Source organism: Pseudonaja textilis, chromosome 1 (assembly GCF_049901715.1).
Source record: "Pseudonaja textilis isolate UNSWEBS1 chromosome 1, rPseTex1.2, whole genome shotgun sequence".
Classification (NCBI taxonomy): domain Eukaryota; kingdom Metazoa; phylum Chordata; class Lepidosauria; order Squamata; family Elapidae; genus Pseudonaja; species Pseudonaja textilis.
The window spans coordinates 30,121,656-30,138,566 of record NC_141990.1 but is presented as its reverse complement, the minus strand read 5'-3'; the positions used below and the strand labels follow the sequence as shown (position 1 = coordinate 30,138,566).

Sequence of the window (16,911 nt, the reverse complement as noted above, 5' to 3'; positions counted from 1 at the left end):
ACTTTGGAAGAAATAATCTTGTAATATTCTTTCATATGTGTGTGCATAGTGTTGTAACAAAACAGTGAAGAAAACATGTCATAGCAAAAAAATTAAATTTCCCACCCCAATGCCCTCCAAATGCACCAAACTAGAGTTCCCATCACTGTCAGCCATATTTGCTGAAGCTTATGAAGACTACAAAATGACATATCAGGGTGGGGAAGAGGCAGGATGGGGTACTTTTACTTAAATTCTAGAACAGCAACAATGTGTGGACTGCAGAGCTACTTCAACAGCTGACCTTGCCATAACAAAAAAAAAGCACCTGGTATACATCTGTACTGGAAAAATTGATGCCACTTTCAGATTAAATGGCATAGCTTTCCCCTAACCAATTTGGAAGTTACAGCTTGGGAAGGAGAGAATTGTGTATGTTTTCTATTGGAAATCCCTCCTCTTCACTCTCAAAAGGGTGTGACGGCTAATCACTTCTTTTTGCCAAGATGAACCCAGAGTCTTTTTCCAATCAAGGTGAACATCTTTAACAGCCAACTGTCTTGGCAGGATTGTTGTGTGACAGATAAAATACATAAGAACCTTCCCCCACAGTGGCAGTATACTGCCATTAACAGGGTAGAGAAGAAATCCTACTTCCAAGCAAAAATCCATGTAGTAGGAAGAACAGGAATGTTTTATAAAATAAACCTTTTATTATAAGATCAAAAGGTGGATAAGCAATTTGGCAGAAAAAGTAGCAGCACAAGGCACTGGAGAATCCCATGCCTGCATTAGGGTAATTCAGGCCAGAGGTGAGCAGCTCTGATGTGGGAGTTCAGTGAGCAGGTCCTTTACCAGAAAAAGGTTGCTGTGTCCTATGATTGTTTTGCCCACACACAGCAAACTCTCCCTCCAAAAACAAACACACTGAAAGGGGAAATCCCAAAAAGAACTTTCTGAGCCTTGCTTAATGGAAAGGGAGGAATCCATTGTCCTGGTTCAAAATGCATCTGAAAAAGACTTCATTACTAGACATAATTTCAACAGAACATCTTTTGAGGGGTCCTTGGTGCTCTCTAAGCTTGCTTGTTTTCTTGCAGATGTTTCATTACCCTAACTAGGTAACATCAGTGTCGGTAGTAAGGAGTGCTGTTTGATGTAACTTTATATTTTGGTGACTTGCCTGTGTGGGTTTTTTGCACATGGCAATTTCAAACTGGTTCTTTTGCCCTGTTTATGAACCCATCAGGATGTTAAAAGCTGCAGCATGAAATTCTTAAGGCCTTGCTTGAAGGTAAGCCAACCCCAGGGAAGCTTATTTTAGGATAAACATGATGAAACATACAGACCTATATTTATTGTTGATTTCCTATTGCAATCAGTCATTGATCGTACTGGAAATTTCGCTAAATTCAGTAAGACTTTGCTAAAGTTTGCAGTATTCAAATCTGATCCAGACAGCATCTTTCTGTGTGGGAAGAAGAAGATCTATTTGATTTCAAATGGAGACTTCCTCCTAAGTTGGCCACTGGCAAGTTGGCTGCTGTTTGAGTTCTCCTAGACCCTTCTTCCAGTGGAAAGCGAACATCTCCAACCTAATGATTTTCTGATGTTCCAATTCCACTTTAGCCATATTAGGACTTACACTGTAACACTTTCCAGCCTGACACAAGCTGACAGGAAAAGGTTCTGGGGTTTAGGACTTGAAGCCAGTTGGCCTACAACTCTAGATTGAAAGAATATATATTCCTTCATACTACATAGCTACAGAGGTGGTATTCAGCAGGTTCTTACTAGTTCTGGAGATTCAGTAATAAAAATTTTGAGTAGTTTGGAGAACCGGCAAATACCACCTCTGACTGGAGATTTTACAGTATCTTTCCCCTGCTACACCCACCAAGCCATGCCCACAGAACCGGTAGTAAAAAAATTAGAACCCCATCACTGCATAGCTATACTTAAGGAACAGCCCCACTGGTTCAAACTGCCTATCCTTGTGGGGTTTGCCATGAAAACTGCTTCTGAAGCTGGTTTATCTATAGCTGGGGTGTCAAACTCACGTCATCACAGCAGTGTCATGTGACGTATCTGGACTTCTCCCCCCTTCACTAAACCAGGCATGGGTGGCCAGCACGTGACGCATCTGGCTCGCAGGCCTGGAGTTTGACAGCCCTGATCTATAGCTAATGAATTGCACTGAAGGAACCATCAAAAATCAAACATCACAAGTACAACTTCCATGGCAACTTTTGTGCAATTACATTTTTTAATGGACTATACTTTTATATTCTTAAAAAAACTTTCAGCACATTTTGAGAAAGCATAATGAAATTTTTATCCAGCATGACCCTTTAAAAGCTTAAACAGGAAAAACAAGTTATATTCTGGAATATGAAGTTATCAGCAGTTATAAATACCATAATAAATAAATGAAGTTATTGGTTTTTTTCAGGGTCATATATAAGGCCAGCATACAATGATCAAAGAGTAGCTGGATGTCATATAGGATGATCTGTGCAGGTATAAATAGCAGATAAGAAAAGGTCCTTGCCACTTGATCCTTTCACTGGAGATTAGACTCACTGAATTTCAAAATACAAACAAGTGCTCCTTTACTGAGCTATTGTGAGATCAGTTCAGACAACATGCTAAAGTATGGTTGGCTTAATCCAATTATTGAGTAAACCATAAGGATGCACACAGCATGTTAAATCATAAACCCTGGATTACAACAGCTAAGTTTCTACAACATGCAAAATCCAAAGTATATTTCAGATCTGAAAATCATGTGAACCAGATTTTTGACAAATCGTTTAAAAAATTAGATAAAGAGCTACCTTACAACTTGAATCAAGGAGAGAGAGTTTGTTTTTTGAGATAGCATTGAAAAGAGAACAGTGTGACAGGTTTGCTGCTCAATGTCACCTGAAATACAAAACTGCTTTAAAAGTAATGGGTCAGAAGCTGACCCATTATCAGCAATTCATTTGCCAGTTCAATCAGCTCTTCCACAAGAGGGAGGCACAACACCATCTTGTCCTTCATCTCAGGAATTCAAGTTGAAAAGCTTCCCAATTTTGCATTTGCTTAGGTCCAGGAGCTTCAGGAAAAACAGCTGACTGAGGGAAATCCAATTCCACTTTTCAAGTAACTGTTATCACCCAAAAGAAGGCCAATCTTTATATTGTCCCAGGGAACCAGGCACAGAATTGTAGTCTTGTTTCTGGAAGGCAGATTCTTGTTAAGCATTAAGAAAAACCACCTATTAAGTAATTTGTCAATGGAACCCATTACATGTACCTTATGATCACTGAGAGCATTTGCACCAAGACAAATTCCTTGTGTGTCCAATCACACTTGGCCAATAAAGTATTCTATTCTACTAAGGAAGATGAGGAGATCCCCTTGATTGCATTTCTTCAGATGGAGATTGGAGTTTGGACCAATGAAACAAACAAAATGTTAAAAACTTACAATATTTATGTAGTTACTTATCAAGCACATCTAAATTATGTTAAAGTAAGCAAATCTTTAAAATCCCCAAGGCATGTCACAGCTTTTAAGTAGCCCTAATGTTTGGAAATTGAAAGTTGAAAAATTTGACATGCCCTGAAACATTAACTGACTTTTCCAACTCTGATTCCTGGGCAGTGTTAATTCTAAATTTAAAAAGTACAATACCCACACCAACACAAACTCCAACATTCTAATGCAGTGCTGCCACCCAAGCATTTATTTGGGGGGGGGAGGGTTGTGTCTTACCCACTATGTCCCCATAATGTGCTTGTAAAGTAGATTGAGCTAAGAGATAATGGCTAAAACCCTTGAGTTTTATCCCTGAGAGGGATTGTGTATAGGGTTTTCCACCTTATGTCTTACAAAATTGTTCTGCTCTCCAGGCATATCCTTTGATCCCTATCAGTAACTGTTAAGAAATGTAGTTCAAAACCTGTGGAAAACACCATGTTGCCTATTTATACTACACTATTGTAACACAATAAATTTAAAAAACAGCATAATATCTAATACATTTGCATAACAGAATCACCAAGCTAAATGTAGCCTCCCAGCCATGGATAGTAGCTTGCCAGGAGCTTAATTCAGACCATGTATTTATTCACTCACTTGCTTTGTCCTGCATGATGAAGTTACATTTAGCTTGATGGGTCACACATCAGACAGATCTCTGATTCAACACTTGGAACTGCCTGTTTGTGCTTCCATGAAATCTATCTTAAAGAATATTGTTTTCATTACCTCAATATCAAATTGAAACTCAGGGTGATAATGTTGACCTCAACATATTCAAACAGAGATTTAGAATTCTCCCTAAGTATTTGTTCCTGCAACAACTGTGCACCAGCATTATAAAAACTAGTGCAATTGCATTTATAATGGAAGAATATGCTTAGCTGCCTTTATGAAACAGCTATATATCCAAATTCTTTCAAAAAGGGGTTTTTAATGAACTGGGTTAAGCCTTTACCTGTGTATTTGAGAAGAATGCTGACATACATGTATTACAATTAAAAGTGCTAGTAAAAAAACTTTTATGATATAGGAGTTGTTTCAGGCTTAAGTTGGCTCCATTCAGAGGTTTTTGCCTACAATTCTCATCATACCTAATAAGGCTCCTGAAACTATACCCAAAGTATTCAGGCAGCTTCTGGTTCTTAGTATTGGCAATTGAGGGGGGAAATCCAACTTGCTTATATATTTAATTACATTTCAGTCTGACAGAAATTGCCACAGAAACTTTCAATTGTAGAATGCTGTTAACTTCTCCATATAGCTAAAGAGTGTGATGTAAAATAAGAAACAGTTGATTGTGGTACTGCAGATGTTGGATGAGAGTCCTTCTCTTGGCTGTACTCCTTAAAAACACCAGGAACTGTAGTTTAGCAAAGTGTGGAGTATCATAGCTTGTCCTTTGCCTGATGAATGGGAATTACTGAAGTTTTTTTCAGTCAACAACTATTTTCTATGTGTCATAAGTCAAAATGCAACTAGTAAATATTCCCAACCTGGACATCAATTTTAAGAATCTAATAAAGGAGAACATTTGTTGCTCAGGTTTCTAGGTCCTCTTTGAGCTGGGTAACATCATCAATGCAGATGATGTTACCTAGTTTGGGTAATGAACATCTGCAAGGGAACAACCCAGCTCAAGGGAGCACCAAGGACTCCTCATAGTTAAGAATCATATAACCAATCAATTCCCTGTACCCCATCCACATTTAAATCCAGGTTTTTTTTTTAATTAGCCATTCTAAAAATAACTAGATTATCAATCCTTAAAGGACTCCTTCAACAAAAGCAAAATTGTGCATTATCTTCAATACATCCCTGTGAGGCTGTTTATTCACTGGGCTGCAGGGCTGAAAACCTAATGCAAATTTTCCTAAGTCAAAGGCCTGATGCACATAACCAACTTGCCTCACCCAAGAGTGGGCCACTGACCATTTCTTAAAAGCAGGAATGCATAGCACTATCTTCTACTTGCTTATGCAAACTCAGGTAATGCTTCATTTCACTGGAGGCATACCTTTCCATGCCAGCTGTTGGCAGGAAAGGTACTTCCTGTCCCCTCCTCTCAATGGTCACTGCCTCTGCAGTGACTTTTTTTTAACAAGTTCACAAGTGGAACAATTAAGAACTGGGCTTTTCTTGTTTTGTACAAGTTCACTGATGGAACAAGGATGTACTTTTTTAAAAAAATGACAAAGAGTAAAACAGAAGTATTTTTATCCTTTTTAACCTTCCAGAAGAATGTTTTTAAAAAACCAGAAGCTACAGTAATGGCAGCCTGAAGGCTGTTTTGAAGAGAGAACATCAGGCTTTCACTTTGGCCAAAGCTGAGGCAGAGTTTGAAATCCAGAAAGAGATTTCTTAAGCCAACCTCATTTTCATCAGTTTATGCATGGGAGACAAGCAGCTTAAGGCGGCAGTGCGGAAAAGCCTTAATATCAAAATTCTTGATACTCCTGGCACTCAACAGTTGTGAAAAATTGTTCAGTCTCTAACCATAGAGCACCTTTTCTCAGATCTGTGCAGCAGTCTGAAGCTACTAGGTACACTTGCTTTTACTTTTTTATTGAAATGTCTTTGAATATTAGTTTTTATTTATTTTTAAATAATTTTAAATTATGTTTATTTTATTTCTGTGTTTATTTATTAAGTTTGTTTTCTGCCCATCTTGTTGAATGGCGGCTTTGGGCAGCTTACAACATCATGTTAGCTAACAAGGGCCATACATTTGAGATGGGTAGCCATATAAATTAAACAAGAAAACAAATAAAAATGAAATGGCGCAAACATGCAACCTGTTAGAATCAAGTAACTTCTTAAAACTAGCTCTAAAATCATTGCAAAAATAGGTTTATAAATCCATTTATGGATCATTATATATGACTGATGAATTATGTTCAGATTTTATTTAATTTGTACTCCTCTGTCACACCAGTGAATAACATTAAACTGATATGGAAGTTATTGACATTAGGAGAAATCTATTAACTGTAGGAAGTTTTGTTAATAAAACCAAGTATGACATTAGGAGCTGTAGTTCTTCAATGTCTAGAGCTCTATGGATTGCCCAATGTAATGTAATCTTTCCTCGTAATCTCTCCATTTATTAGATTTTATCTCAAACCCCACCCTTTCAGTTCTACAATAATCTTAAGGTATGACTGGTTCATTCATTTCATCAAAGGTATTACAATATTCAGGATTTTATTGTTTCTCCAGTGTCCAAGAAACATTTTTTAGTAGCAGTTGCTCAGCAAAATCACATTTTTCTTCAAGTAATCCTCCCAATTTCCAATGTTCTCGAAGAACAGATTTACTTCCTAAGTGCTTCTTGCCTGAAAAATGACTGGTAGAAGAGGATTGTCAGGTCAAGGGAGTAATCCAGACTTTCTCAAACAACAATACATTTAGATTACATTTTGTACATTTAGAAATTGAAGCTAATCTGTTTATAGAGACAAGGAGGGTCTAACTTTGCTTACTAAGAACTGCACCTATGTAACTTTTCTTTATTCAAGGAAGCTGAGTGCTTCCAGATATGTGTGTAAGTACACAACACATTTTTCAAATCACAGTAAGCAGATTTGCATAATTTGGTAAGCCAAAACCAACAGTCCTCATTATGGCTTAGTGAATACATCCTGCTAAAATCTGTGTCTGTAGTTTCATTAAGACGTGTGGGCTTCAACTCAAGAACTCACAATTGAAAGACCACATACCTTAAAGTTGTCAAATGGCCAAACAAACCACTTCCATTTTTTTAAAAAAGCTCAATTTTTCCTTTGAAAAAGGGAGTGAGATCAGGGACAAAATGTAATGGCTCTTTTTAAAAAAGCTCCAAAGGGCAAAGAGGATACATGTGGGTGATCAATGGGCCTAAATTATTCTTTCCAGTACTTGGGTCTGTAGCCCTTCTTGCAGCTTGCTTTCAATCTGCAGGTAAAACTAAACTGAGTTACTATTACAGATTTGTATAGAAAAAAAAATAAGAGTTATAGATGCCCAGATCGTATGAAATTTCCACAAATGCAGCTTCTCATCCCTGTGCAACATGCTGCATTTAGCATAGTTCAACTGCCTCTCCTGGACTAAGTAGGACTTGGACACCCTGTCTTTGGCCTGTCATCCCCTCCCCAGCATTGTGGGAATCACTGAGGGAAAACTGCATTTTGGATCTTGTCTTTTCCAGTTAGAATAAAATCTGAATCCTACACTTTAAAGGGATAAAGAGGACAGAATTGAAGATTTGCTCTGAGTAAAGGAGAAATTCTACTGAATTTGAGAAATCTTCATGCACGTGGCAGATTAGAATTTCTATCTTGTTGAACGCTGTAGCTAAACGCAAACAGCACAACCCCAGTGAGGCATCTCTGTCATATGCCATTTCTTTTCTTCTGGGACTGCAACCTCTTTAACATTTATACGCATATGGAATGTGACTGGGCTAATTATCGTCTTGGAAATTCTTGGCGTTTGTTGCATGACACTTTTGGCAAAAATCATGCACTTCGAGTTGCTCGGCTCTTATCTACTGCAACTTCTAATGTAAAACGGAGCAGAGGGAGATGCTTGGTAAATAAATTTCATGGCGCAGGTTTTACAAAGATTAGCAATGTATTTGAGCAACTGCTCGGGTATGATCTCTTCATTTTTTTTCCTTTAAAGCAGAGGATCTATATTTTGCAGTTACCTTTCCTGACTGTAAAGCAATCACGGAAAACTGCAGGAGGCCCCATAAATATGCAAATCACCGAGAGATAACTGGTTTCAATGGTTCCGCCTTCAAGTAGAAGGATGCCAGCCAAAGCACTTCCATTCTGAGTAATTTATATGTCAGTGGTGCCCCCTGCTGTATTCACAAGCTGTCCATGGAAGAGGAGGCAAAGCGTTATGTGAAAAAACCTCTTTCAAATCTAAGATCCATCAGTATTTTTGTCACAAAATGTTATTTTCAGAAGGAACAGAACATAAGTATAAAAATTGGCTTAGACCAAAATTCTAGGGAAGTGAAAAAGTACAGAGAAATTTACCAGAAGGACGTCTCTACGTAATATGAAGTTATGTGAGGCAACTAAAAGCCCTTATTTAATCTATCCATTCTCTATGTTACAAATTTATTTACAAGCTAATTTTCATTTTCATTTATTAAAAAAAAAAACCAAGTCACTATATTCAGATCCCCAGGAAAGATCTATCACATATTATGATTGCCTTTAAATTACAGGTTCAGCCAATATAATTGCATTTTAACCTAGTCACCTTTAAGGTTGTCCTGGCTGTCCAGCCCTACAAGAAATAAAACTTCTTCCCTTCATCTCACTATTTTTCTTTCTTTCTCTCTCTCTCTCTCTCTCTCTAATATACCTGCTCGTAAAAATCTAGCTGTATTTGCCCATGGCGCCATAATCTCATTACTGCTAAAACAAATTAAAGGCTATATCTTTTTATTTTTATAGCCCAAGACTGGATTGGTTGATTTTGGTCATTTGCTCTTGTATTAGCGAGAAATTTAAATAACACTTCTGTTTGTTGCCCTAATGATGTGCATATTGGAAAGACAGAATATAAACAAGAGACAAAAATTCTGAGCCATTCCCTTTCTCTGCTTTCCTCTGGCGAGCCATTAATAGAAGTTTGTTTGTCAAAATTAAATTTTGCAGGTCATTATTCCCAAAGATTGGAGGAGGTAGGGACATGCAGCATTTACACAGCAATCTTATCTAAGAGTAAAGAATATAAGCAGATTTGCAATAACTTTTGTCTCTGATGCTCTATAGTGCAGAGCTCACCACACATCAAAGTATCACAATATCATTCACACCCTTGACGGTCTATTGAAGACATAATATCCATTTTAAAAATTGCCTGAAATGTATTAACATGACAACAACGTCTAATAGATCAGGAGGCATCCTCCTCTTTATCAAATAATAAAAATTGTTATAGGTCAGTCTATCATGTCATTTTACACACCCATCTAGGATTATTTTGTGTGTGTGTAGCTTTCTTTTTTTAAAAAAAAAATCAACATTACAGCTATGAACAAGACTGGGAAGAAAAGGATGGAAAGAGAATGACATTATATGATGCTTAAATATTTAACTTCTAAACTCCCTACTAAGAGCACAGGCGCGCATGGGACAAAGGTAACAATAAACACTGAAAATTCTGAGTTTTTTTACTCTTCAAATGTATATATTGCCTCGTTCACTGTTGTTTGCTTAACCCTGGTCTGGATAAACCACAGCTGGCTGGAACTGCACAATAATAATCTGCATAGTAAGCCACAAACCAGTTACAAACCAAAACTAAACAAGCCACATAATATCTTAACATATACATAGACCTAGCTTGCTTTCTGAGTGATGGATAAGGTTGAAAGACTTCACAATTCTGGATCTTCCTTGATATCTACCACTGTTAAAAACATTTTTCTATAAAAAGGCATTTTTTTGAAGGCGGCATGAGAATCATTCCGAATACAGTATTTGGTTTTCATGTGATACACCTTTGGATTCAAGCAAGGACCACTAAAAATAAAAGGGGCAGTAAATTGAAATACCATTGAGCAGACAACTGGCATATAATTGTACATATCTACAATTATCATTTCCATGGAACAATAGGTGCATATTTCTTTTTATGCCTTCTCAAAACTGGCATTTTTTCATGTAACTTCTAAGATGGTACTCACCAAGTGATACATTTCAAGTATTTTTATATGGCTTTTTAGGGCTTTACCATCCCAAAGCCAGAGAGAATGTACTATTAAATTATTGTATCATATGTTAAGAATTATCTCATAGATACATTCTCCAAGTATTATGGAAGTCCTGCGGAAGGATGTTCTATTGGTTCAGGCATTCAAATAGATTCTTCAAGAATATTCAGTGTAGCCAAAACTGTGTGTTTATAAGACCTGGACAAAAACTGTCAACAACTTCTCCAAAGTAGAACTGCTCTTGGAATAAAGTCCAAGATCTATGGAATGTTCACCCCATTCCAAAAAAATCTGGTCTTTTCACTGTTATTTATTGCTATTTTTATTGCAGGTTTTATGCAGTATTTATTGCCATTCCTACAGCAAATTATTATTATTATTTCCTGGTTTATTGTGCTTTCCCTCCTATTGGCTTTTATACATTTTAATTAGGATCAATGTATTCTGCCCAGAGACGCATGATTATTGAAGACCAGTAAATAAACACCAATATGCAGTATAACGATTGTGCAACTAAAGTTATATGAACTGGTTTTGTTTTGGTTTTTACCACTTTTGAATATGTGAATAGCTGCACTGTTTTAGCTTCATTTCTTATTTAGAACCAAGTAAACCAAGTAAAGCAGAAGCACACTTTGGAAATAACCATGTGAGAAAAAGTAACTTAGTAAATTCATCAAAAATAGTTAACAATTAAAAACATAAGTTTTCCAAAATATTTAAAGTGGAATGGCAAAATAAAATCCATCAGGGCAAACAAAACATGATTGCTCTCATACCTATATTCTAGGTGGATCTCCTACCTTCATTTTTCCATCCCTACCCCAAGTTTGAGTGCAAGCAACAATTAAGAGAAAAAAAGACATTGCAAGTTAGAATTCTCAACCTTTCTCTCTCTCCAAAGTAATGCCACCTACATCCTGTCCCTCACTTTTCAGAATTGCATACAGTATTCAATCTAGAGGTGGCTTGATATTATCTGCATCTGTGAGCTGTCAGTAAGGGCTGCATATTAAAACATCTCAGCAGTTCTATGCAGCTAGGATGATCATTTAATTCCAATTTCATTAACCCCTATTATGCAGTCCTCAAGTCTAACCTAGCATGGCTGGCATTTGATCTCAGAATGGCTAGAAGTCCTTTGGAATTGTATCTGGCCTGGGAATTTAAAAATATGTTTAATGTAAATCATGGTAGTTGTTGATCTGTGCATTTGCATCTGTACATTTATTCATGGGCAAATGGTATTAAAAATGGGGTCTGCTTGCAAATTCTAAAAGGAAGAGGCAGAACAAGGAAATGTACTGCATTCTAGTGATGCAATTCTTTCACAAACCTGAGTCATATTGCAAAAGATGAAAATCCGTATGTATGCCATAAAAGGAAACCAGCCTGCACAAGCCATCTAAAGGCTGTCATCTAATTAAAAACGTTCTGGTTGATTTATTTATTGGTATGAATTTTAATGAAGATTGTGACCTGGCTTCCTCTTACCTTGGAATAAAACTGGATTCACATGTTAGGTTACAAGCCTTTTAATCATTGGTTGTTGCCTAAACCTCACTTCGCTTGTTCGATATCTTACACTAAACATTTAATCACTGTTTACACACCATACTAGCTGAGTTTACACACTGTGACAAGAGAGACCCAAACATTATGGCATAGCATGGTCTAGAAATTCCAAATGAAATGTGAGAAGTAAATATAGTAAATAAAAGCATGAAGCTAATCTAAAAGCCTTGCAAAACTCAATGGATATGTTTTTGAATTGACATGTGCAGACTTTTAATGTGCATAAATGGGTATATGAACAAATCAATAATGAATCATATTTTCTAGCAGCAACTCACAAATGTTCATGAAAGAAGTCATGCCATGATGTAACAGGTTCCTTTGGAATTCTCAAACCCAAACTTGTGCAAAAATGTAGTATCTGCAGCTAAAACAGTGTAAAGAAAACTTCTCATGAGCAAAGAAGTCTTTTTTTCCCCTATCAGATGTTAGTATAAAAATAAAATTCTTCAGTTCTATGTATTTGAAGGTATTATGTGCTCAACCTATTGCAGTTACTAAATCTTTCAGACCTAATCCAATCTAAAATGTCCAACTGGTAATTGGTGCCTAAGAGGAATCCAATTCATTGTGGATTGTAACAGAACTGAATTGTACAGGTACTTCATACAATTTTTGTTTCCTAAGCATCTTAAATCCGATCTATCTATATATAAAACACACCCTTCTTTGTCATTCTTGCAACTTTCAGATGCCATCAACATATTCAGTGTATGTGTGTGCAAGTGTGAGCATGTGCACACAAGTGAATCCTTTTTTTTCCAGGCACACTGCTAGAGATGTGAATGGTCTCTCCCTCCATCCTTCCCCTCTCATTCTGTCTCTTTAATGTAGCCAAATAACAATTTTAGCATTCAGATGAAGTGATTTCATTCTCAGGCTGCTTTTTCTATTAGATTTGATTTTGAGAAGCCCCAGTGGGTGCCTCCAAGGCAAAGAGCTATCTTTGAGGCAGCCACAGATTCAATAGCAGCCTGAGCTAACCTTGACCTTTGCCTCTAGACCCTGTTCCATCTGGTGCAAGCCTAGGGTATTTCTTCCCCCAGGCCGCAGCCGCCTCCTCCTCCTTCTCCTGGCTTCACAGTCAACATTGATCAAGGCAGAATCCAATGCACCCTCCCCCCCCTTTATTCCCTCCCTCTCCCCTTTCTTTTTTATCCACAGGCTCGGGCAATGCGTGCAAAGAACACATTTCAATATATGGAAATGATTGAGTTTCTTATGCAACCATAAATCTACTTGTGATGTGATTCCCCCCTCACCTCTGAGAAATCTTCCTTTCTACCATTCCTTCCTCCTACAATCCCCCCCAAGTCTCCCTATAGGATTCTGTATTATAAGCTATTCATTATATACTTCCACCCCATCACCACTCGGGAACAAATAGCAAAAAGCTTTTTGGCAGGCAGAATTCACTACTGTCCAGCAAACTGCATTGCATTTTATTGCATTCATCCCATCTTAAAGGTTGTTTGATATAATTCCACCATTGTACTTTGTTCTTAGAAATGCTGCTTGCTTGTTTACTTGTTTTAAGAACAGGAAATGATAAGAAAACTGTGAACCCAGTTGAAAAATTTTTTTTTAAAAAAAATGCAAATTATGTATGCAGCCTAATTTGATGTGGGCTCAATCTGCTAAAAGTCTTGTTTCAATGCAAATGTTTATTATCAACTTGCCAACAGGACTGCAGTTTCAAAAGGAAGTCTTCAAGATAACCTGGCTTGTCCTCAAACAAGTATGCAAAAGAAATGTACTTTCTTTAAAACCAGGCCCTCTATGTTAGGTGTTTAGGATTTCAGTTGAAGACAAATAGAATATCTTATGCAGAACTTCAGCTGGGCTGAATCCCAGGTAAACTTGGGCAGAGAAGCCATCAACAGGATGGAAACCTATTTACACTTACCTGGGAATAAAAGCCATTGAATTCAGTGGGCTTTACTTTGAAGTAGACACACAGAAAGCCGGACATCCATGTAAATAAAATTTTAATACTGAATCTACAATAAAAGAACGTTAAAAATAAATTTCTAAAATTGTAACTCTCCTGGACTCTAAAAGGAAGACATAAAAACACTTGATACTGCTAAATAAGTTTGAACAATTCCTGTTGCATTTTCACTGCCACACAAGAGTAAGAATACAACGTCAGACCCCGGAGTTTATCTGCAACTACTCGGAAAAGGTATTCTTAAAAAGAAATAACCTAAGTCCCAAAATATTCTGTATAACATGATTAAAAATCATCCCCATACAGCTGCACTCTCATTTAGGAGGGATGAGAACGAGAACAGAAGCTATTCGCGAGTAGCGGGCGGCCTTTAAAAGAGATAACCTCGCACCCTGCTCAGAAACAAAACGTCCGGCTCCCGATCCTGTCCCCAAATGAAATGCGCCCTTGCCTATTTGAAAGCAAACCCAGCCTTACTCCCGAGGGAACACGCAAGGAAGATCGCAGCCGTCCTTACTCGGGGATCTGCCCTTAAAAAAAAGCGGGCGCCCTCTTTCTGGAAGAAGCAATCGGCAACGTTCGCTAAGATTTACTCCCGAGTAAACCCACTGCGCCAGCCTAAAGGCGCCCTCCGCCCAAGGACAAATGGCAGCGACTTCTGAAGGGCTTCCTTCCGAAGAAAGGCGGGTAAGCTGGGGCTAAACAACCTCTAGATTTCTCTGTGAGGAAGACACAAAGGAGGACGGGCGAAGGAAGGTGGGAAGAAATTTACAAGCGGCTTTCGTGGAGAGCCCACCTGTCTCCGCCATTTAGCCTTCGCCCTCCTTTCCGAGACCAGGCCGGCCTCACTCCTTCGTCCGCACGTGAAACACTACTCCCACACCACATTTCCTCCTGGGAAATAGTAGTGTAAAGATGTAGTAGAAGAAAGGAGATAAGGGGGGTAGAGAGAGAGAGAGAGAGAGAGGAATGCGATGTCACGTGGGAGTCACCCTGGCCGAGCGCAGCGGTGGAGGCGGCTGCAATAGCAACTCCTGCAAGAAAATTGCCTTGCTGGCCGCTTGGGCGCATTTCAATATATGGAAATGACCAGCGGCTTCCGCAATAAATCAACACTTCTGTCATTCTCTCCCCCCCCCCCCAGCCCAATTTCTCCTTCACTTTCCTTATTTTCCTCCTTCTCAGATCTTTCTCGCGCGCAAACACATCCCCCCCCTTTTTTTTTGCTTAAGCTGCCGGATCTTGGTATTTCTAAATTCCCATTTAATTCATCTTGACTGTGCAATTTGCTGCTGACTTTTCAGAGCCGTCGGTGTAACAGCCGCATTTTTATCGCCCAGAATGCGTGGCTATTTTTTTATAAATCATTATTCTAAAAGATTGCCTTTGTTAAATGGGAGAGTTGCTCGTCCTTTCACGACTGCCTTAATTGCAAAACTTGCGTAAAGGGCGAGCTGCGAATTGCGGACCCACAACCGCAAGCAAAAATAATAATCATCATGCCGTTCTGTAATGCGTTGCGTTTAAAATATTTGCTTTACATTCCTGCGGAAGACAAGCTTTTCGAGACCATTTCATTTTACGGATTCGTCTTGCGTTTGCAGTGCGCATTTGTTTGCATGCTTTGAAGCGTCGAAAGGAGGAGGAGGAGCTCTTTTTTAAAAAAAAAATTGCTGGCGCACTACACGGCTGAAGGCGGCAGGGACGAGGCCACTCTAACTTTTCCAACTGCAATAAACGCAATCGGCGTTTTGAATGGAAACGCTTTTCGCTGATCCTGGAGCCGCCTTCGATTGGAGTCGTTTTAAACTAACCGTTCGGCTCCTCCCCCACATCGCGTACTTAACGTTTAAATTGCTTTCGTGGCTTCTGCTTTTCTTCACCCCTGACGCGAAGGCAACCATTAGCTTGGCAAGCCAGAATCGCGCGCAATATCAAGATGTTGATTTGGATTGGAAAGAAAAGGGACAGAACTTTAATAGCAGTTGGGCAGCTGTTCAAGAGAACAAAGAGGGACGTTTTGGATAATGAATGGGAATGAGAATTGGGAATGGAATAGTAATAGAATAGAATAAGCTAGAAGGGACCTTAGAGGTCTTCTAGTCTAGCCCCCCCTGCTCAAGCAGGAGAACCTATACCATATCAGATAACTGACTGTCTAGTTCAGAGGTCTCCAAACTTGACAACTTTAAGATTTGTGGACTTCAACTCCCAGAATTCTCCACCTGGCTGGAAAATTCTGGGAGTTGAAGTCCACAAATCCTAAAGCTGGCTGGAGAATTCTGGGAGTTGAAGTCCACAGTCTTAAAGTTGCCAAGTTTGGGGACCCCCTGCTCTAGTTTCTTCTTTAAAACCTCCAATGAGGAAGCACCCACAACATTTGAAGGCAAGCTGTTCCACTGGTTAATTGTCCTCACTGTTAGGGAATTTCTCCTTAATTACAGGTTGCTTCTTTCTGATTAGTTTCCAACCATTGTTTCTTGTCCTGCCCTCTGGTGCTTTGTTGAATAATTTTCTGGCAGCCCCTCAAGCAGTTCCGTGTAGTGGTTAAAGCATCAACTAGAAACTAGGTACAATCACTAGGACTCAACACTGACTTGAAGGCAATTCCTACCCCACCCCAAAAGATTAAGGGAACTGCAAAATTCTTCCTCTACATATTAAAGCTAACCTAGGCCTTCCTTGAGATGATGCCCTCCAGAGATTTTTGAATAGATCTCCCATTAGCCTCAGCAAATATGAAAAATGTTTGAGATGGGTGGGGCTGTAATCTAGAAGATCTGCAGGAATTTACAGCTAGTCTGTTGGAAGACTAGCTGATGGCAACTAGAATAAAGAAAACTTACTACACTCTGAATCAAGGCTTGCTTTATATATGCATGGCTATATTAATAATTTTCAACTGTGATTTTAGATTGGAGTTCATACTGATGTGCAGATCAATCTAGTGTCAAACATAGATTTGGCGTGTTGGGATCATGCCCCACTTATCTACCAGTGTGACAGAAAAAAGAAAATTGTGCTGTTGCCTAAGGCGAGGACTGTTTCTTGTTTGCAGTGAACTTGCATGAAACTGAAAGCCAAGGAGGGTGTCTAGTGAATGGTAGAACTGCCATAGTGTAACTAGCCAATGGTTAGGAGGCTGCCTTGGGTCTGC

At 38.6% G+C, this 16,911-nt stretch overlaps 1 long non-coding RNA gene across 1 annotated transcript in view; it reads left to right on the top strand.

Annotated features, from left to right (window-relative positions):
• Positions 1-1,215: 1,215 nt before the first annotated feature.
• The window catches only part of LOC148127554 (uncharacterized), a 33,105-nt gene continuing 17,409 nt past the window's right edge, over positions 1,216-16,911 (top strand). The window contains exon 1 of the long non-coding RNA XR_015742985.1: positions 1,216-1,273. This is a non-coding gene — a long non-coding RNA (uncharacterized LOC148127554). The remainder of the gene's footprint in view (positions 1,274-16,911) is intronic.